General features: G+C 34.4%; 1 protein-coding gene across 2 annotated transcripts in view; it reads left to right on the forward strand.

Moving 5' to 3' along the window:
- Positions 1-22,714, forward strand: part of LCA5 (lebercilin LCA5) — a 64,160-nt gene that overhangs the window by 20,816 nt on the left and 20,630 nt on the right. The gene's annotated exons all lie outside the window — the stretch shown is intronic.

Here is a 22,714-nt window from a genome sequence, read left to right on the forward strand (position 1 = left end):
TGAAAAAATAGTACTACCCGATGACTGTTACACAAAGAATTTATATTAGATACTACCTGGTATATGTGTGTGTGTATCATGTATACTTGATAAAATTGCATGCAACTAATACATATACAATGTATATATATGTATGAATATGTATATATTTATGTGTATATCAAAACAGAAGCCCTGAGTTAGGGCTTAATAAGATAGATGAGTAGTTTGGAAAGCAAAACTAGGGAAAAAGTATGGGAATAATGTCTGCTGTGAGAGCTCTCTGAACAGGTGTTATTTTATTTTGTTTATTTTATTTTATTTATTTTAGAGAGAGCACACAAGCATGAGCAGGGGGAGAGTCAGGGGGAAAAGATGACTCCTCACTGAGCAGGGAGCTTGATGATGCCATGCAGGGCTCAATCCTAGGACCTGAGCCGAAGGCAGACCCTTAATCAATTGAGCCACCCAAGCACCCCTAATTAGGTGTTTTTAATACATGGTATGTTACAGTACTGCTCTGTATAGTATACCACATTCAGTATACCAATGCTAAGCCCAGGGGCAGTAGCTTAGTAATACAGTGTACATCAGTGGTCAGAAAAAGTGCCTAACTTATTCTATACCAACAGTAATGATCTTCTGTTTCAGTGCACGGAAGATACTCTATTGTGTAGGATTCACCAGTGATCAACTCAAACTGCAGAGCAAACATAGGGAAATTTACCTTGAGGTGGGGTGGGGGTAGAGACTGAAAGCAAATATTGTCATAAACAACAATTTAATTTATTTTTAAAGAATGTATAAAATGCACTATATCATGGAACTTAAAATTGGGAGCCAAGAGCACAGAATGCTAATAATGATAAAAAACAAAACACAGTTCTGTGTATGTATAAAACTAAAGAACATGGTGCTGCAATGTAGACACACACACATAAATACACCCACATATACTGTGGTTCTCTCTTATAGCGTTATAAAGGAGATTTATGGAACTTTGGGAGGAAGAGGAGAAAGAAGGAAAAGAGGAAAAACAGAAGTCTGGATTCTGAGTAGTAGATAGAGGTTAATTATATAGCTGCCCACTTGGCAGCATGAAAATCAGTCATCTGTAGTAATGTCTTTGAAATAGTTGTTAACTCCATAGTGGCCTCATTTTTTTTTTCATGCTAGATATAAAAAAAATGTTTTTAACTTTATGAGTTAATTGTGTAGATTGATAAGCAGTTGTATGAAAATTATATATAGAGATCCCATATACCTTTCATCCAGTTTCCCCAGTGGTAACATACCACATAACTACAGTATATTATTGCAACCAGGAGCTTTGTTTTTGATACAGTGATACAATCCATTCATTCATTTGTGTGTGTGTGTGTGTGTGTGTGTGTGTGTGTATGTTTAGTTCTATTCAGTTTTATCACATGTGGATTTATGTGACCACCACCAGAGTCAAAATGCAGAACAATTCCATCACAAGGATCCTGTGTTACCAGCTTTTATAAACACAGCTACCTTCTTGCCTTCTCTCTAACCTGTGACATCCACTAATCTGTTCACTATTTCTATAATTTTGTCATTTTAAGAATGTTATATAAGTGAAATCATGTGGTATTTAGGCTTTTGAGATGAATAGATTTCATTTTTTTCCCCTTGAGTTCCATCCAAGTTGTTGTATATATCAATAGTGTGTTCTTTTTTTATTCCTGAGTAGTATTCCATGGTATGGATGTATTACAGAGTGTTATGGCACATCCCATTGGAGGACATCAGGGTTGTTTCCAGTTTTTAGCTCTTAACTAATAATGCTGCTGTGATCATTCATATACAGATTTTTGTGTGAACATAAATTTTCTTTTTTCTGGGATATATGCCTCAAAGTGCACTTGGTTGACTTGTATGACAAATGCAATTTTGGTTTTGTAAGAAACACCATTCTCTTTGTAGAATGGCAGTGGGCAGTGCTATTTTACATTTCTACTGGCAATATATAAGTGATCCAATTTTTCCACATCCTTGTTGCCACCATCTGATGTTACTACTCTTCTGTATTGTAACCATTCTGATAGGTGTATAGTCCTATCTTCTGGTTTTAACTTGTATTGTTCCTAATGGCTAATGATATACATCTTTTCATGTGCGTATTTGCCATCTGTAGATTCTTTTCATGTTGTTCATGTTTTTGCCTATTTTCTATTTGTATCATTTGTGCATTTACTGATCTTTTTAAGTTCTAGTTACAGGTTCTTTGTCAGATATGTGGTTTGCAAATATTTTCTCCTAGTCTGTAGCTTGTCTTTTCATCTTCTTCACAGGGTCTTTCAGAGGGAAAGTTTTAAATTTTGATGTAATTGTAGTTTATCAGATTTTTCTTATGAATTGTGCTTTGGTGTAAAGTCTAAGAATTCTTTGCCTATTTCTATCACCCTTCCTCTGTAGCCCCAGAGATTTTCTACTGTGTTTTTATCCAAAAGGTTTATGGTTTTATGTTTTACTTTCAAGTACAATGAGTTAATTTTTGTATAAGATGTAAGGTTTAAGTTGAGGTTCTTTTTTTTTTTTTTTTTTTTCCTGCCTGTGGTGCCTAGTTACTCCAGTACCATTTGTTAAAAGGCTATCCTTCTTCCATTGAATTTGGCACCTTTATCAAAAATCAGTTGGGCATATTTTTGTGGGTCTATTTCTGGTTTCTCTAGTCTGTTATATTGGTTTATGTGTCTGTCCCTCTGCCAATACCGTTCTTCATTCTAGGCAACATAGTAAGCCTTAACATCAGGTAGAGTAGTTCCTCTCATGTTATGCTTTATTTTTAAAAGTTTGGCTGTTTTAACTATTCTAAGTCCTCTTCCTTTCCATATCAACTACAGGATAAGCTTGTCTTTGTCTACAAACACCTTCCTGGGATTTTAATGGGAAATGCATTAAACATGAATCAATTTGTGTAGAATTGATATGTTGAACCTTCCTACTCTTGAACATAGTATATTCCTCCATTTATTTAGGTCATCTCTGATTTCTTCCACCATCATTTTGTCATTCTCCAGCTATAGATCCTACAGGTTTTGTTAGATTATGCCTATATATTTTATTTTCTTTAGAGTAATTGTAAATAGTTTCAGTTCTCTCTGGATGACAAAATTATGTTTGAACTTTGATTTTCAAATTTCAAAGTTTCTTTTTTTGTAATTTTCATAAGAGGTTATGAATGTTTTATGCACATGAGGGAATAGCTTGGTTTCAGAAGTTTACTCTCAAATTTTAGGAGTGTTGAGTTAATTAGCTGTAAGTCTCAGAGTTTGGTTGGGAGATATAAACTACTTCATTTCTGTTGTGTTTGAAGTTATATTGGAATTGACACTTAATATGTTATCATGAAACTCCTTCTCTTGAATCAATCTTATTTCAGCTATCACACCATATACTAGCTCTCTTCTGAATGGAGGAGCCTTGGCAACGCACCTGAGGGTAATTCTCTATTTTTTAGCTTACCTTTTCATATTTCCTAAGGTCTTTGGCCCATTATGTATATCTTTCATAATCTCAGTAATCAACCCAAAATTTGAAATATTTATTATTTAGTTTCTTAATTTGGTGTGAAATTTAGCTTTTACTTTTGTGCCTCATTCATTTACTCATTTTTATTACTTTACCCGATACTAAATTAATATTTTTTTCTTCAAATTCAGTAGGTTATGCTTACTACCATTAATTGGGTAAAGGAAAAATGTAGGACCTCAATTGTGATATGTTTCATTTTACACATTAAGACCCAGGAAAGTCCTGAGTATCCCTTGTAATTAAACTGAAATATTAGTAGTGCTGTTTTCAAGTTCTGTGTTGCTCTTTCCTAAGAATGGTGTTTTTTCTTCCACTTGGTGTAGCTTTTTCTTTTAATTTTCTTTTAAAAGAAAGTTTAAAAGTTTCTTTTAAAACTTTATTTTAACTGCCCTTAAGGGGCAGTCCAGGTGGCTCAGTGGTTTAGCGCTGCCTTGAGCCCAGGGTGTAATCCTGGAGACCCAGGATCTATTTCTTTTTCTGTGTCTTTTTCTGTGTCTCTCATGAGTAAAAATTTTTTTTTTTTTTAAAAAGAGAGTCTGTCCTTAAGCTGTGGCAGGCAGTGTTTTTGTTTATAGATTGTCTCATTCCAGGAAGGATTTCAGGCCAGTTATTATTCCCTTTTTGAGTTACATTTCCTTCTTAGGGGAGGGGACAAAAAGTATTTTTCAAGGTCATGTGTAAATAATTTAGCTGTGCAAAAACTTCTCTCTGAATTTCATCCTCTAAGTTGGGTGCAGGCTTATTTTGTTAGTTGATGGAACGAGAGAATTCGCAGAGTGATAATAAGAGCACTGTAGTTTAGAAGTGGATACATGATTAGGGAGACAAACACCCAAAGGTGTGAGTGGAAGAAACCACCCATGACTGCTATTTTCCCTTATATGATGTGGTCTGCGCCATCCTGGACCATATACAGCGATGAAGAACCACCTGATGTGGTTAAACTTGCTGAATTCTGTACAAAGAGGCAGACAGCTAAATCAGACTACATATTTACTTATGGTTGGCTTTATACCATTATTTTGGCTTTCACTTCAATAAATTTATTGTGTAGAGTTTTGTCATAGTAGCAGTCCCATTTTAATATATTTATTTACTTTACTATTAATGGCAATGTGCTAATTTAATATTTAAATACAGTTGCAACAAATTATAAAAAAGCTGCAAAAAAGATGTAGAGGTGTGCTTTTACAGCAGAAAAACATTTTTAGTTATATAATACAGTGATTGCCCAAGTTTATAGTCTCAAGACCTGTGTATATGTTTAAAAATTATTGCAGACCCCCTTCCCCAGAAGCTTTTGTTTATGTGGGCATATCTATTGATATTTACTGTATCAGAATTAAAACTGAGAACCTTTAAAAATATTTCTTAATTTACCTAAAAATAATGATAAGCAACTCACTACATGTTATCGTAACAGTTTTTAATGAAAAATATTGTATCTTCTAAACCAAAAATACATTGGAAGAAGAGTGGCATATTTTATATATTTGCAAGTTTCTTTGATGTCAGGCTTAATAGAGGACAGCTGGGTATTTATAGCTGCTTTTGCATTCAGTCTGTTGCAGTGTTATTATGGTTGATAAATATTTAAAAAATTCAGCCTCACACAAATGTCTATAGGAGTTAGAAAATGGAAGAATATTTAGATAACTAGATATGCCTCTTTGATACTACATCAAAACTTAATGGTGTTTTTCTTTCTTATAAGTTTGTGGCAATACGGAATCTGAAGCCATGAATCCATGAACTTTTTGTACTGTCACACCACTTGTGTACTTACTTGTTCATTGTATTAAGCAGATTTTCTGGATGTTGACACTTTCCTTTATATAATATCACACATAGCCTTTGGAAAATTCTATATATTCATGACAGTGAGTGAAAACAATACTGCATTATAAAAGTGTTCTGAACTTTCAGACTCCTGAGAGTGTCCAAGGGACCTTTAGAAGACTCCCTGCACCACCCTTTGGGAATCACTGATTTAACATAAGCAGTTCTGGGGTGCCTGGGTGCCTCAGTTGGTTAAGCATCCAACTTTTGCTTTTGGCTTAGGTCATGATCTCAGGGTTGTGAGATGGAGCCCTGCACTGGGCTCTGCAATCAGCGGGGAGTATCTACTTGAGATTCTCTCCCTCTCCTTTTCCCCTCTATGTCCACCCCTCATGCTCACTTACATACACACACACACACACACACACACACACACACACTCAGGTAAATAAATCTTTTTTTTTTTTTTTTTTTTTTTTTTATTTATGATAGTCACAGAGAGAGAGAGAGAGAGAGGCAGAGACATAGGCAGAGGGAGAAGCAGGCTCCATGCACCGGGAGCCCGACGTGGGATTCGATCCCGGGTCTCCAGGATCGCGCCCTGGGCCAAAGGCAGGCGCCAAACCGCTGCGCCACCCAGGGATCCCTAAATAAATCTTAAAAAAAAAAAAAAAAAAAAAAAACAACAACAGGGTTTTTTATTAGCAACTTCATTAATTATGCCCCCAAAATGTAGTTTCTTTTAATGACTGCCAAATTGTGCTATTGCTGGTCAGCCCGTGACTGGCCTCCAATAGAGGCTAAAGGTAAAGAAAGACTTGGAGTTGGGGGTTGCATTTTTGATCAAAGGATGCAGTAGCATATAAGTCATAGATAAGACTAATAAAACAAATACTATGAGTTGTAACTCTCATAAGAGCCCTTAATCATGAATGAGAAATTATCCACTAAGTTTTGTGAAAAGATCATATATGTAATACCATATATATGTTATTAAAAGGATATCAGTAAACTGTAGGGTACACATTAAAAAAACTCCAACTCTGTCTTAACATAAAATTGGCACAGAATGAATTACCTTGTTAGAAAACAAACTATTAACAAGGCTTTCTCTCTCTTTTTAGAAATTTGTAAAGACTTCTGGGGAATGATTTGAGTAACCTGAGTACCATACAACTGTGAAAGGAAGTTTGAATACAATCTTTCTTTTGACAGATTTTCCTGTCAGAGATTGGCATTCAAATTCTGTTGGCCCTAGAGCTACCCTCAAGTAGGTATTTGTTTCTTGGTGATAAAAACAATATTGGCCTCTACTGTAAAGCATTTTCAGAAGAAAGAATTGATTCATCATCTTCTCTTACCCTTCCTAACTTATTCAGAACCAGAGTTAAACTAATATTAGGCCCTTTTCCTGCATCTTTCCCTGCCATAACATACTCTAGTGGCTAGATATCTGCCCTAAGCATTTTCTTGCCCTTTCACCCTTCAGAAACCCAAATCCAGAAGGCCTGCCTTTGCCTCACTTAAACCTATTCTGTATTATTTCTAAAAAATGAAGCTAATTAGGAGAGATGGATGTCAAACCAAGAGGTCAGTTTTGTTCTTGTCCTACTCTGACTTTGTGCAGTTCTCTTAACTGAGAGATTTCAGTTGCTTCATTGAGGAATGAATGGAATGATTCTGAGGCTCTTTTTGTTTCTGAAACCTGATGAGTATAAATCATAGTTTTGGATTTTTTATGTGCCAAAAGTGTTTTTAGCATGGTAAACCATATTTATTCTCTCCATATTAAATCCTTATTATATCTTATAATCCTTATTATATGAAATCCTTATTATTATTAAATCTTCACCCAATCCCTTATTGAATATTAGAAAAATGAAAGATTTCTAATGTTGAAAGAAAAGGAACTACGTGTAAAAAATAGCATTTGTTGAGATCCTAATTTTTTATTCTAGAACAATTCAAGGAATTGGCTGGATTTTATGATATAGTTTACAATTTTTTTTTTTTTTTACCAATTTTGGTGGGAGAAGATTTACAATGAATTTATGAGATATTTATTATAAAAGGGTTTAAAAACATTGCAGAGAATAAATTTATAGGGTCCTTTGAAACTACCCATTTAGAACAATTGTTAACAGCATTTTATGTTAGTATTTAAGATAATTTTTCTGTTGGAAAATAATACAAGCATTACAAAACGCTGAAAAATTCAAATAATACAAAGAAGTATACAATGAAACATCAGTATCCCTTCTATGCTATCCTTGTAGACCCCTTCCCACAAAATAATCACTGTTAAGAATCGTCTTAGATGTGCAAGTTCATATATGTATATCCTTTTTTTGTTCTCTAACTATAAGTGGAAGTGTACCATGCACACTATTTAGTATGTTTTTTTGTTTTTTTTTTTACTGAAACATATTTTGGTATTCTTTACATATTATTGTGTATGTAATATATGTATGTATAAACTCACAGTGTCTATAAAACCTGCCTCATTCTTTTTTTAATTTTCTAGGTACATTGAGATATAGCTGACATACAACACTATAAATTTAAGGTATACACTAGTAGTTTGTGTGTATTGTAAAATGATTACCACAGTAGGTTTCATAAGCATCCATTACGTTACATAGATTCAGTAAAAAGAGAAAGCAAAATAAGAAACAAAAAAAGGTTGTTGTTTTTTTTTTAACCTGTGATGACAACCCTTGGGATTTATTCTTCTAACAACTTTCATGCATATCATACAGCATGTTAACTGCAGTCACCATGTTGTATGTACATATCTAATATTTATCTTATAACTGGAAGTTTATACCTTTGACCATCTTTCTCCAATATCCCCTTCTCCCCACTTCTCCCCTGGTAACCACAGAATTAATTACCTTGTTATAAAACCATAAACTATTATGTCATAATAAAAACATAATATTAACATGTTTTATTAATGTTATTTCTTATATGGTTATTGTATGATCTCTTTTTCTAGAATTTTTTTAAATATTCCACCCGTAAGTGAGATCATACAGTAATTTTCTTTCTGAATTGTTTTACTTAGCATAATACTTTCAAGGTCATTCATACTTTCCTAAATGGAAGGATTTCCTCTTTTTTTTTATAGCTGAATAATACTCCATTGTATTTGTATGTATACACCACAACATCTTTATCCATTCATCCATCAATTGATACTTAGAATGTTTTCACGTCTTGGCTGTGCTGCTATGAACATGGAGATGCAGATATTTTTTAGAGTTAGTGTATTTGTTTCCTTTGGATATATTCTCAGAAGTAGAATTGCTAGATCATGGGGTCATTGTAATTTTAGTTTTTTGAGGTTCCTCCATACTGTTTTTCATAGTGGCACCAGTCATGTGCAAGGCTTCCCTTTTATTCATGTCCTTACCAGCATTTGTTATCTCATGTCTGTTTGATGATGCCATTCTAATATGCATGAGATAATATCTCATTGTGGTTTTGATATGCATTTCTCTAATGACTGGTGATGTTGTGCATCTTTCATATACTTGTTGGCCTTTCATATACCTTCTTTGGAAAATGTCTATTCAGGTCTTTCTTATTGGATTTTTGTTTATTTTATTTTATTATTTTATTTTATTTTATTTTATTTTTGCTGTTGAACTTTAGAATTTCTTTATATATTTTGGATATTAACACCTTATCTGATATGTGGCTTGCAAATATTTTTCCTGTTCAGTAGATTGTCTTTTTAATTTATTGATGGTTTCTTTTGCTTTGTAGAAGCTTTTTAGTTTGAAACTATATTGTCTCATTTGTTGTCCCACTTCTGGCTTTTTAGCTTGAAACTATGTTGTCCCATTTTTTATATTGTTGCTTGTGCTTTTGTGTCCTATCCAAAAAATTATCACCAAGATCCATGTCAGGGAGCTTTTTTCCAATGTTTTCTTCTAGAAGTTTCATCATTTTGGGTCTTATGTTTAAGTCTTTAATCCATTTTGTTAATTTTTCAAAGTGGTATAAGATAGGGATTGAGTTTCATTCTTTTACATGTGAATATCCAATTTTCCCAGCACCTTTCCAATAAGTATTTTTGGCTCCCTTGTCAAATATTAACTGATGATATATACTTGGATTTATTTCTGGGCTCTTATTTTTGCTCCACTGATCTCTTTGTTTTTATGCCAGTACCATTCTGTTTTGATTACTGTAGCCATATAGTATACCTTGAAATAAGGAAGTGTGATGCTTCCTGCTTTGACTATTCAGTATCTTTGTGGTTCCATGTAAATTTTAGGATTTTTTTTTTTTCTACTACTTTAAGAAATGCCATTGGAATTTGTGGTAGTGATTGTATTGAATCTGTAGATAGCTTTGGGTGGTATGGACATTTGAACAATATTATTAATTCTTCCCATGAATGAACATAAGTTACATTTTTCTATTTATTTGTGCCCTCTTTTATATCTTTTGATAATGTCTTATGTTTATCAGAATAGAGATCTTTACCTCCTTAGTTAAGGTTATTCCTAAGAATTTTATTGTTTTGGTGTTATTGTAAATGGGATTGTTTTCTTTCTTTTTCAGGTAATTCATTGTTAGGGGTAGAAAAACATTACTGATTTTTGTAGATTAACTTTGTATCTAATTTTGTATCCTACAACTTGACTGAATTTGTTTTTTTTTGTTTGTTTGTTTGTTTGTTTGTTTGTTTTTTGGTGTAGTCTTTAGGATTATTTTCTCTGTATAAAATCATGTCAGGGTGCCTGGGCAGCTCTGTAGCTTAGGCATCCACCTTCAGCTCAGGTCATGGTCCCAGGGTCCTAGGATGGAGCCCTACATCAGGGCTCCATGCTCTGCGGGGAGTCTGCTTCTCCCTCTCCCTCTGCAGCTCCTCCTACTTGTGCCCTCACTCTGTCAAATAAGTAAATAATTTTTTTTTTTAATCATGTCTTCTCAAATAGAGACAGGTTTGCTTTTTCCTCTCCCAATTCTGATGTCTTTTCTTTTTTATTTTTTAACCTGATTGTTCTAGGAGTGGTGAGAGTGGGCACCCTTGTCTCATTCCCCTGATCTTACAGGAAAAGCTAAAGCTTTCATCCTTTTGCTATTGAGTATGGTATTAGCTCTGAGATTATATATGGCCTTTATTATGTTGAGGTATGTTCATTCTATACCTAACGCTTTAAGAGCTTTTATCATGAATAGATGTTGAATTTTGTCATAAGGTTTTTCTGTATCAAGATGATTATATGATTTTTTTCTTTCAGTCTACTAATGTGGTATATCACATTGTTGATTTCTGTATGTTGAAGTATACTTGCTTGCATCCCAAGTAAAGATTCCACTTGGTCATTATAAATGATTCCTTTAATGTGTTGCTAAATTTGGATTTCTGGTATTTTGTTGAGAACTCTTGCATCTGTTTTCACCAGGGATGTTGTCTGTATTTTTTTTTTTTTTTCTGGTGGTGTCTCTTTCTGGCTTTGATTTGTTGGTTATTTGAGAGTGTTAATTTCCATATATTTGTGAATTTTCCAGTTTTTTCCAATTTTCCTCTTCTAATGATTGCTAGTTTCATACCATTGTGGCTAGAGAAAATACTTAGTATGATTTCAATCTTGAATTTGCTAAGACTTGTTTTGGGGGCCTAACATATGGTTTATCTTAAAAAACATTTCCATTTTCACTTAAGAAGAATGTGTATTCTGCTGTTGTTGGATATGCATTTGTGAAGCCTATTTAGTCTGTAGTGTTGTTCAAATCTGCTCTTATTGTATTAATTTTCTGTCTAGATGACCTGTTCATTATTCACAGTGGGGTATTAAAGTCCCCAATTATTATCGTATTACTCTATTTCTCCTTTAGCTCTGTTGGTTTTTACTTTATGTATTTAGGTACTCTGATCCTAGGTGCATAAATATTTATAATTATTATATCTTCTTGATGAAGTGACCTTGTTATCATTTTATAATAATTTTTGTCCCTTTTTACAATTTTTAGTTTAAGGTCTCCTTTGTCTGTAGCTACCGCTGCATTTTTTTTATTTGCTTGAAATGATTCCATCCTTTCTCTCAGTCTTTGTGTGTGTCTTTAAGGCTATAGTTGGGTCTCTTGTAAGCAGCATATCAATGGATTTTTTTTTTTTAAAGATTTTATTTATTTATTCATGAGAGACACAGAGAGAGAAGCAGAGACATAGGCAGAGGGAAAAGCAGGCTCCTTGTGGAGAGTCTGATGTGGGAATCCATCCCAGGACCCTGGGATCATGATCTGAGCCAAAGGCAGATACTCAACCACTGAGGCACTCAGATGCGCCGCCCCTTTAATGTATTCCACCATCATTTCTGTATCTTTTGATTGGTGAACTTAATCCATTTGTATTTATTTATTTATTTATTTTTTTAAAATTTTTATTTATTTATGATACTCACAGAGAGAGAGAGAGAGGCAGAGACATAGGCAGAGACACAGGCAGAGGGAGAAGCAGGCTCCATGCACCAGGAGCCCGACGTGGGATTCGATCCCGGGTCTCCAGGATCGCGCCCTGGGCCAAAGGCAGGCGCCAAACCGCTGCGCCACCCAGGGATCCCAATCCATTTGTATTTAAAGTAACAACTTACTAGTGCCATTTTGTTAATTGTTTTCTGGGGTTTTGTGGATCTGTTCCTTGTTTTTTATCCTGTTGTCTTTTTTGTGTGTTTTGATGTCTTGTGTTAACTGTGTACTTTGACTTATCCTGTTGTTTTGTGTAATCACTACAGATTTTCCCCTTGTGGTTATTTATCATGATATTTTATTTATACATAAAATATCTTTAAACTATATTACTATTTTAAACTAATAACAAATTAACTTCAATACAGTTCTAAGCTTTACACTTTTACCTTTCCTTCCTCTCACATTTTAGGTTGATGTTGTGATTTACATATTTTTAAATGTTGTTGTGTAACTAATAAGATTATTGTGGTTATGGTTATTTTTACTGTGTTTTTATAAACTTTTAATCTAGAGCTTCCATTGAATTATGCATCAAAATTACCATATTACAGGATCAAACTGTGACTCTACCATTACCAGTGAGTTTTGCTTTTCCTTCTTAGGTTTTTATGATATTAATTAGTGTTCTTTTATTTCCACTGAAAGAACTCCCTTTAGCATTTCTTGTAAAGCAGGTTTAGTGGTGATGAATTCCCTCAGTTTTTGTTTGTAGAGGAGAGTCCTTGTTCCTCCATTTCTGAAGGGAGCTTTGTCAGGTAGCATTCTTGGTTGACAGTTTTTTCATTTGGTATTTTTAATACCGAACCTGGGTGACACAGTCAGTTAAGTGTCTGACTCATGGTTTTGGCTCAGGTAACGGTCTCAGGGTAATGAGATCAAGTCCCACATGGGGCTCCACACTCAGCATGGAGTCTGCTTGGGATTCTGTCTTTTTCTCCCTCTGCCCCTCCAGTCATATGCACATGCACGTGCTTTCTCTCAAATTAATAAATCTATAAAAAAATTTTGAATGTGTCATCCCATTCTCCTATGTCCTGAAAAGTTTCTGTTGAAAAATCCTGATTGTCTTATGGGAGTTACCTTGTATGTAACCTCTCTTTTCCCTTACTGTTTTAAAAATTATGTCTTTAACTTTTTATAATTTCATTATAACATGTTTTGATATAGCCTTATTTGGGTTCAACTTACTTGCGGTCCTTCGGGCTTCTTGCACCTAGATGTCTATTTCAATCCCCAGGGTTGGGAAGTTTTCAGCCATTATCTCTTTAAATATACTTTCTCTCCCTTTCTCTTTGGAATTCCCATTATATGATTATTGTTTCTTTCATTGTGTCCCATAGACTTTCTTCACTCCTTTTCATACTTTTTTCTTACGCTCCTCTGACTGAATAATTTGAAATATCCTACATTCCAGCCTGTTCAATTCATCAAACTTCAAGAGGATTATTCTTTTTTATTTCAATTCAATTTAACTAACATATATTCTTAGTTTCAGGGGTAGGATTTAGTGATTTATTAGTTGCATATAACACCTGGTGCTCCTTACGTCAAGTGCCCTCCTTAATGCCCATCATTACCTCATCCCCCCACCTAGCTCCCCTCCAGCAACCCTCAGTTTGTTTCCCATAGCTGGTAAGAGTCTCTTATGGTTTGCCTTCCTCTCTGTTTGTCTTATTTTTCCTTCCCTTCCCCTATATTCATGTTTTGTTTTTAAATTATACATATGAGTGAAAACATATGGTATTTTTCCTTCTCTGACTTCTTTTACTTAGCACAATACTCTCTAAGTTCTATCCACATCATTGCAAATGGCAAGATTTCATTCTTTTTGATGGCTGACTAATATCCCACAGTATATACATATATACACACACACACATACACACCACATTCCTCTTTATCCATTCATCTGTCAGTGGACATCTAGGCTTTTTCCATATTTTGGCTATTGTGGATATTGCTGCTCTAAACGTTGGGGTGCATGTGCCCCTTTGAATCACTATTTTTGTATCCTTTGGATAAATACCTAGTTGTACAGTTGCTGGGTCATAAGGTATTTCTATTTTTAATTTTTTGAGGAACCTCCATACTGTTTTCCAGAGTGGCTGCACCAGTTTGCATTCCCAGCAACAGTATGTAAGAGGGTTCCCCTTTCTCAAGATGTTTATTTTGAATTGTCACAGTACATAGATCTCCATTTCTTTATGATCAATTATTAAAGCTTTATTAGTTTACTTTAGGGGTGTCATATTTGATTTCTTACGATTTTTGATTCTTATATTGGTATTGCACGAGGAAGTAGTGTCTTCTAGACTTTGCAAGTTCACTTTGGGAGAGACGGTTCTTTCACAGTTTGGTTTGGGTTTCTGCACACGTCTGCTGGTAATGTCCTTGGGCAGGTGGGACTTGCTATTAGGGTCTGTTTCAGGGGGAGGCAACTGTTTGCTCTCTGAGGTCAGGGTGGTAGAACATGCCACTGGCTGAGAACAGCTGGGTAGGAATGCTGGCTTGATTCCTTGCCCACGCAAGGTTGTAGGATGGGCTCTGCTATTGTCTAAACTCTCTGATCAGGATTACTAGACAGTTAGGCCTGAATATTATACTTAGCAATAGGCGGGGCAGCAGGACAGGACCCAGGGCCTGCATAGCTCATTGTTTGGGGCTCCAAATAGAGCAAGAGTGTGCATCAAATATCCTGTTCTGGTAAAGCCACTGGTTTTGCTCTCCAGATCTCCAGACAAGGCTGGAGAGGCTTGAACCAGGCTGTGCTTTCTGTTCAAGTGCTACTGTAGGGAGGGCTGTTGGATGGGCTACACAGCTTCCCATGTGGTCTGGTAAGTTTTCCTCGTCAAGTAGACTAAAGGCTATATTCAGCAATAGGCAGGACTATGAATTAGCCTGTCCAGGCACAGCTAGAGAAGCAGCTACGAGGCCACTAATGCTCTTTGTTTATGGCTTTGACTTAACCTGACCTGTGCCCCAAGTTCCCTGGCTCAGGTCATCAGCTCTGCTTGCCCACCTCTCAGCTTGAGAGTTACTTGGTTATCATGCAGCCTCCAGGTGTTTTTGCCAACTCTTACCATCAGATGGGACTATGAGCCATGTTCTGCAGCAAGTGGTGCTGTGACTCAGGCTTCTATTTGGCAGGACTGGGAGGGCCCTCTCTAGAGAATTCTTAAATTTTCCTGAACAGACTTTCTGGTCTCAAAGGGCTGAGAGCCACAGTCCGCAATAGAGTAGGACTGTGACTCAGCTTTGCTAGTCATGGGAAGACCAAACACCAGGGCTGGCAAAATTCTTCATTTGGGGACTCAAAGTAGGCAGACATGCACCCTACCAAGTTTCCTGGTCAGACTCCACCCCAGACTTGATCTGCAGATGAGCAGAGTTGCTGCTTGGGATTATTAACTTGGGCTCTGCAGATGGGAATTTGGTCTGCCAAGATTTGAGTGCTGGTTATTAGAAGTCTCTCTCCACTTCTGTCACAGTCATATTCCCAATGCTTGAGTCCCACAGCTTCCTGTGATCCTCATGAAGTGAAACCAGAGTTAAGGGCTCCCACAAAGTAACCCACAATTCTACAGGAACTGAATGTCTCTCTGGTCTCTCTCTACCCACTAGAGGAACGATAGGGATGGTATTGTGGCAGCCTAGGGGAAGGGCAGTGGGATCAGAGTGTAGCTGTTCCCCTCACCTTTCTAATGCAATCTGTCTCTCTGTCTCTGTCTCTCTCTGTGGTGCAGGGGGTTGCTTTAGCCTCACTCCTGTGTTCTAGGATTGTCTAAATGGTGTCTTGTCCATGAGTAGTTGTTAATTGTTCTTGTAAGAGGAAGTGATGTTAGGGATGATGTGTGTCATCATTTTGGTGACCTCAGTCTCTCCTACCTCATTCTTTTTGAAGGCAGTATACTATTCCATTATGTAGATATGTCATAATGTTGCCAATATGTCAATATGTTGAACCTCTTTCCTTACTAACATATGTATTAGGAACTTGTTTTGGTACAGTATAAATATATGTGGCAGTGAACTTAAGTCTTTACATGCATATATAAGTATACTAATGAAAAATTCCTGAAAGTGGAATTCAGTAAAGCAAATCACTTTTGGTTATTCAGTAATATAAGGAATCTAAAGAATGCTACTGGCTAATAGGTTTTTTATAATAATAAATTCTTCTATTTTAAAGATTTTATTCTTTATTATAAAAGTTAAATATTATAAGTATTATGAAATATTTATAAAATATGTTACATTCTTTAAAGAATAAAATCTTTAAAAGAATTTGACTTTATTACTATAAGAACTATGATTAAATTAGCTTTACTTGTGAGTAATATCACTCAAGAAGATTTTAAAATATATGCATTTTTATGAAAGCATCCTTAACATGGAAACAGTGATGAGTTTGCTAACCCAACAGAAATTATTGGCTCAGAATTAAAGACCAAATAAAAAAATTAGTTTATATTTAATTATGCTGTTAGCTAATACTGCTTCTTAAGGTGTTAAGTTCGTAATGAAACAATTTTATATAAGCACAAAGATACTCAAGCTAAGTTCAAATTCTAGTTCTATACTGGGCTAGCTTTATGATATGCAATACCACTTAGATTATCTGAACCTAAGTTTTCAGTCTGTAAAATCTTGCAGATGGTGATAAACAGTGTTATAAAGTTCATGATGATTCTAGCTTAGTGGCTAGTACTTATTAGGCACCTGATGTATGACTGAAAAATAAAGCACACTCAAAGAAAAGTATATTAAATATTTAAAAATAAATACATCACAGTATGGTAGTATTCAAGTTTTTGAAAGGACCATAGGAATTGTTTTTGCATTGGTTTTCAAATGAGCTCAGTGTACTTCAAAGGTTCTATTATTTTCCAAAAAAATTTAAAACTACCAATTTCATCCATTGGTTTTTCAAATTTTAGCATTTCTTCACAGGCAGCCAAATAAAGGCTGAGCAGTGTGGTGACTGATGAGTTAGGCTGCAAAAACTCAGTTGCAACCATCTGCTGCAACCTCTGAAACACCTTCTTGGGGAACTCTCTAGTTCATCTGAAGCATTTAATAATTGAGGAAGCTAGAAAAGAGAGATGCTATTTTTCTTCTTCTAGGTGACATAGAATCACACAGGTCACTAGAACCACATGTCTGGAATTAAAACTGCAATCTACTCTCATTCTGTTACTCTTTCTATTCTATTACCAGTTAGTAAAATCCTTACAATTTTGTCACATATTTAAAAGCTGAGTAGTATCTTCTTGTAATAGTACATTTGAGTTTTATCATAATTTTGTGGTAGCATGAATTAAATATTAAAATTGACTTTGGCTATTTTATCAGTATCTTCTGATAAGATGATACACATGCTGGAAAAAAATTGTTGTTTTTCAAAATCTGTCATATCATGCTGATTCTTTACATGCAATTTGTTGGGCAGGAGCCACTTCTGAAATCTATTTAATTTTGGTACTAGCCATGCTAAAATCTGGAGTAAAATCTAGTTGTATGTTTGAAGACAAGAACTGAAGAATAAGCAAAGATTTCTTTAAAAGAAAACAGTAAAGGTTTTATTAGAGTAATAAGACCAAAGCCCACTGCTTGTAATGCTCAGAGAAAGTATATCTAGTAGATTCCATGTTTGTTTCTATCTTGTCCTGCTTAAAGCAGATGAAGAAATAATAAGAGATAGATAACTTATTTAAATGGGCTCAGTCTCTACATTCAAATGAATTATCCCCCAGAGAACTGAAGAACCTTATGAATGTGATTTCAGAGCCTTTGTCAGTTAGTATATACTAGGGAGTTAGGAAGACTAGGGACAGGTAAGAAAAATGAGAAAAAGCAAGTACCAGTGTTTTCAGAAGTAGGCAGAGGTAGATGTTAGACGTTTTTAATCAGTAAACTTAATGCCAATCTCTATCAAAGTTTTGAATATGTTTTGGAACATTATTTCTCACTTACAACTATCCTTACTCTTTTCCTAAGATTACAAGATTGGTATATCAAAATATACTGTAACTATTAATTTTTTTCTATACAAAAAATTATCTGCATCTTCTAAATTATTATATACTATGTACTGTATAATACCACTTACATGGTGTATACTGTATGCCTCTATAGTCTGTAGGTGTATACTATATCTACTGAGAAAGTAACTAAAAAACATTCTTACACTCAGATATCACCAAGTTTAGCATTTAGGTTTCTATCCTGGATCTTTTTTCTGTGTACATATTATGTATATTATATGTAAAGAAATTTACTTCTATTTCTGGCTTGCTAGGAATTTTATTTTAAATCATGGATAACATTGACTTTTATTAAATGTTCAAATGCTTTTTTCCTTCTATTGAAATGATTATTTTTTCTCAATTAACATGAAAAGTTACATTTATATATTGTTATTAAACTATTTTCCTTTGCTTTCCTGGGATAAATGATACTTACTTGTGATACATATTTTGTACATTGCTCTGTTTCTTTGGCTAATATTTGGGACTTTTACAACAATATTCACATATAAAAATGGCTTAGGATTTATTTTTCAGGCTGTCCTTATCCAGTTTTGGCATCAAGATTATAAAAATTCTCAAAGAATGGCTAATTTGAATTAGTGTTTTCATTACCTTTGGATATGTAGTAGAATTACTGAATCAATTGGTATTTTTATTTTTAATTTTTTGAGGAACCTACAGACTGTTTTCTTCAGTGATTGCACCAATTTACATTTTCACTAAGTGCATGAGGGTTGCTTTCCTTTTAGGTCTTTGCCAACACTTGTTATTTCTTGATTTTTTGGATTTTAGACATTCTGACAGGTGTAAGATATCTCATTGTGAGTTTGGTTTGCATTTCCCTTACAATAAAGGATGTTGAGCATCTTTTCATGGGTCTATTGGCTATCTTTATATATCTGGAAAAATGTTCGAGTTCACTGCCTGTTTTAATCAGATTGTTTTTGTGGTTTTGAGTTTTGTAAGTTCTTTATGTATTTTGGATATTAACCCCTCATCAGATATATTATTTTGCAAATATCTTCTCCCATTTAGCAGATAACCCTTTCATTTTGTTGGTTTCCTTCTCTGTGTAGAAGTTTTTTATTTTGGTGTAGTCACAATAGTTTATTTTTGTTTTTGTTTCCTTTGTCTGAAGAGATATCTACAAAAATGTTGCAGCAGCCAATGTCAAAGAGATTACTACCTATGTTTTCCCAGCACTATTTATTGACAGGCTGTCTTTTCCCCATTCTACATTCTTGCCCCCTTTATTGTGGGTTAGCTGGCCTTAGAAGTGGGGGTTTATTTCTAGGCTCTGTCCTGTTCCATTAATCCATGTGTCTACTTTGGTGCTAGTACCATACTATTTTGACTACTACATTTTGTGGCATTTCTTGAAAACTGATTGTGATGCCTCTAGCTTTGTTCTTCTTTCTCAAGATTGCTTGGCTATTCAGGGTCTTTTGTGGTTTCATATGAATTGTTAGGATTATTCTAGTTATATGAAAAAAAATGCTTTCGGCATTTTAGTGGAGATTGCATTGAATCTTTAGATTGTTTTGGAAAGAATGTCCATTTTAACAGTACTAATTCTTCCAGTCCATGAGCATGGAATACCTTCCCATTTGTTTATGTCATCTTCAATTCATTTTATCAGTGTTTCATAGTTTTCAAAGTAATGGTCTTTCAGTTCCCTGGTTAAATTTATTCCCAGGTACTTTGTTTTATTCTTTTAATGCACAATGGTAAAGAGAATTGTTTTCTTAGTTTCTCTTACTGCTACTTTATTAGTGTATAAAACCTTGACCAATTTCTGTGAATTTTATATCCTGCAACTTTACTGAATTGATTTGTAATGTCTTTTTGATGGCGTCTTTAGGATTTTCTATGTATAGTATCATACCATCTGTAAATAGTGATAGTTTTTTCTTTTTTCTTACCAATCCAGATGTTTTTTATTTTATTATGCTTGATTCTTGTGGCTAGGACTTCTAGTTATGTTTATTCTACTAAAAAGTGAATAAAAGTGGTGAGAGTGGACATCCTTGTTTTTGTTCCTGTCTTAAAGAAAAAGCTCTCTGTTTTTCACCATTGAGTATGTTAGCTATGGGTTTATATGGTCTTTATTATGTTGAAGTATCTTTCCTCTAAACTCAATTTGTAAACAGTTTTTGTCATTAATGGATGTTGAATTTTGTCAAATGTTTTATCTACATATTGAGACAATCATATGATTTTTATTCTTGGTTTTGTGGATGTGTATCACATTGATTGATTTGCAAATAATTGAACCGTCTTTTCATTCCTGGAATAAACTTCATTTGTTTGCAGTGAATGATCCTTTTAATGTAATATTAAATTAGGCCTGCTAATATTTTACTGAGAATTACTGAGGATTTGTTGATGTGTTTGGAAGCTCTCTTTCCTCTTTTATTTTTTGGATTAGTTTGAGGAGAATAGGTATTAACTCATCTTTAAATGTTTGGTATAATTCACCTGTGAATACATCTGGACTTTTGTTTGGTGGGAGTTTTTTGTTTACTGATTGTTTTATTACTAGTAATCAGTGTATTCAGATTTTCTGTTTCTTTTGATTCAGTTTGGGAAGATAGAATGTTTCTAGGAATTTATCCATTTCTTTTAGTTGTCCAATTTGCTGGCATATAACTTTTCATACTATTGTGTTAATCCTCTGTATTTCTGTGATGTTGGTTGTTACTTTTCCACTTCTGGTTGTTACTTTTCCATTTCTGGTTTTACTTCTTTTTTTTTTTTTAATTTATTAAGTCTTCTAAAAGGCTTATCAATCTAATCTTTTTCAAAGAACTTCTTGGTTTAACAGATCTCTTCTGTTTTGGGTTTTTGGGTTTGGGTTTTTTGTTTGTTTCTATTCCATTTATTTCTACTCAGAACTTTATTATTTATGTTATTTTTCTGATTCCTTCAGGTGTAAGATTAGGTTGTTTCCTTGAGACTTCTTCTTTCTTCAGGTAGGCCCTTATTGCTATAAATTTCCCTCATATCTGGTTTTGCTGCATGCCAAGATTTTGGAAAATTGAATTTTCATTATTTGTCTGCATGTGTGGTTTTTTTTTTTTTAATTTTCTCTTTGACTTTTTGGTTGACACATTGCATGTTTAGTAGCATATTATTTATACTCCATGTGTTTGTGTGTTTTCCATTTTTTTTCCTTAATATCTAGTTTCATACTGTTGTGATCAGAAAATGATGCTTGGTGTGATTTCAGTCTTCTTACATTTATTGAGACATTATTTTGTGGCCTAACATATGATCTGTCCTGAGAATGTTTCATTTGTACTTGAAAAGAACGTCTACCCTGTTGTTTTGTATGGAATGTTTTGTTTATATCTTGTTATGTCCATCTCGTCTAATGTGTCAGACATTATTTACTTATTGACTTTTTGCCTGGATGATTCCTCCATCAATGGAAGTGGGGTAATAAAATCACCTACTTTTATTGTTATTACTACCAATTTCTTCCATAATGTTTTAATATTTCCTTCATATATTTATTTATAATTTTTATATCCTCTTATTGGATTGAACTCTTTATTATTATGTAGTGCCTTTCTTTGTCTCTTATTATGGTCTGTTTTAAGTCCTATTTTGTCTGATAGAAGTATTACTACCCTGGCTTTTGTTTTGCTTCTATTTGTATGAGATATCTTTTTGAATGCTTTCACTCTCAGTTCATATGTATCTTTAGGTGTGAAGCAAGTCTCTTGTAGACACCATATAGATGGGCTTTGATATTTTATCCCTATCTTCCTACCTCCTTAACTTTTGAGTGGAGGATTTAGACTATTTACATTTAAAGTTATCATTGATAGTTATATACTTTTTGCCATGTTATTAACTGTTTTCTGGTTGTTTTATTCTTCTTTGTTCCTTTTTTTTTTTTTTAAGATTTTACTATTTATTCATAAGAGACATACAGAGAGAGGCAGAGACATAGGCAGAAGGAGAAGCAGGTTCCCTGCTGGGGACCCAGTGTGGGACTCAATCCCAGGACCCCAGGATCATGTCCTGAGCCAAAGGCAGATGCTCAATTGCTGAATCACCAGGTGTCCCTTCTCTGTTCCTTTCTTGTCTTCCTCTTTTTTTCTTGTGAATGATGACTTTCTATAGGGTTGTACTGGGCTTTATTTTTTATGATCTATTATGGGTTTTGTGTTTGTGGTTACTATGAGGTTCATTTGTAAGATCCTAAGTATATAGCAGTCTAAATTAAGTTGATAGCCCCTTAACTTTGAACATATTTTAAAAGAAATCTTTTTTTACATCTTCCATTTGTCATATTTTACATTTTTTTATTATTCATATTTTTTATTTTCTAATATGGATTTTTCTTTTCCACTTAAGGATCTTTAACATTTCCTGTAAGGCCAGGTTAATGGTGATAAACTCCTTTCATTAACTTTTGTTTGTCTGAAAAACTCTTTCTCCTTCCATTCTGAATGATAACTTTGTTGGGTAGAGTATTCTTGGTTGTAGGTATTTTCCTTTTAGCACCCTGAATATACCATGCCATTCTCTTATGGCCTTCAACATTTCTGTTGAAAAATCAGCTGATAGCCTTATGGGGTTTCCTTTCTTTCTTTTCTTTTTTTTTTTTTTTAAGATTTTATTTATTCATAGAGACGCAGAGAGAGAGAGAGAGAGAGGTAGAGACACAGACAGAGGGAGAAGCAGGCTCCATGTAGGGAGCCCGACGCGGGACTCGATCCAGGGTCTCCAGGATCACGCCCTGGGCTGCAGGTGGTGCTAAACCGCTGAGCCACCGGGGCTGCCCTGGGGCTTCCTTTCTATATAACATTGGCTTCTCTCTTGTTGCTTTTTAAAATTCTCTCTTTAATCTTTGACATTTAATTTAT

Source organism: Vulpes lagopus, chromosome 1 (assembly GCF_018345385.1).
Source record: "Vulpes lagopus strain Blue_001 chromosome 1, ASM1834538v1, whole genome shotgun sequence".
NCBI classification, from domain to species: domain Eukaryota; kingdom Metazoa; phylum Chordata; class Mammalia; order Carnivora; family Canidae; genus Vulpes; species Vulpes lagopus.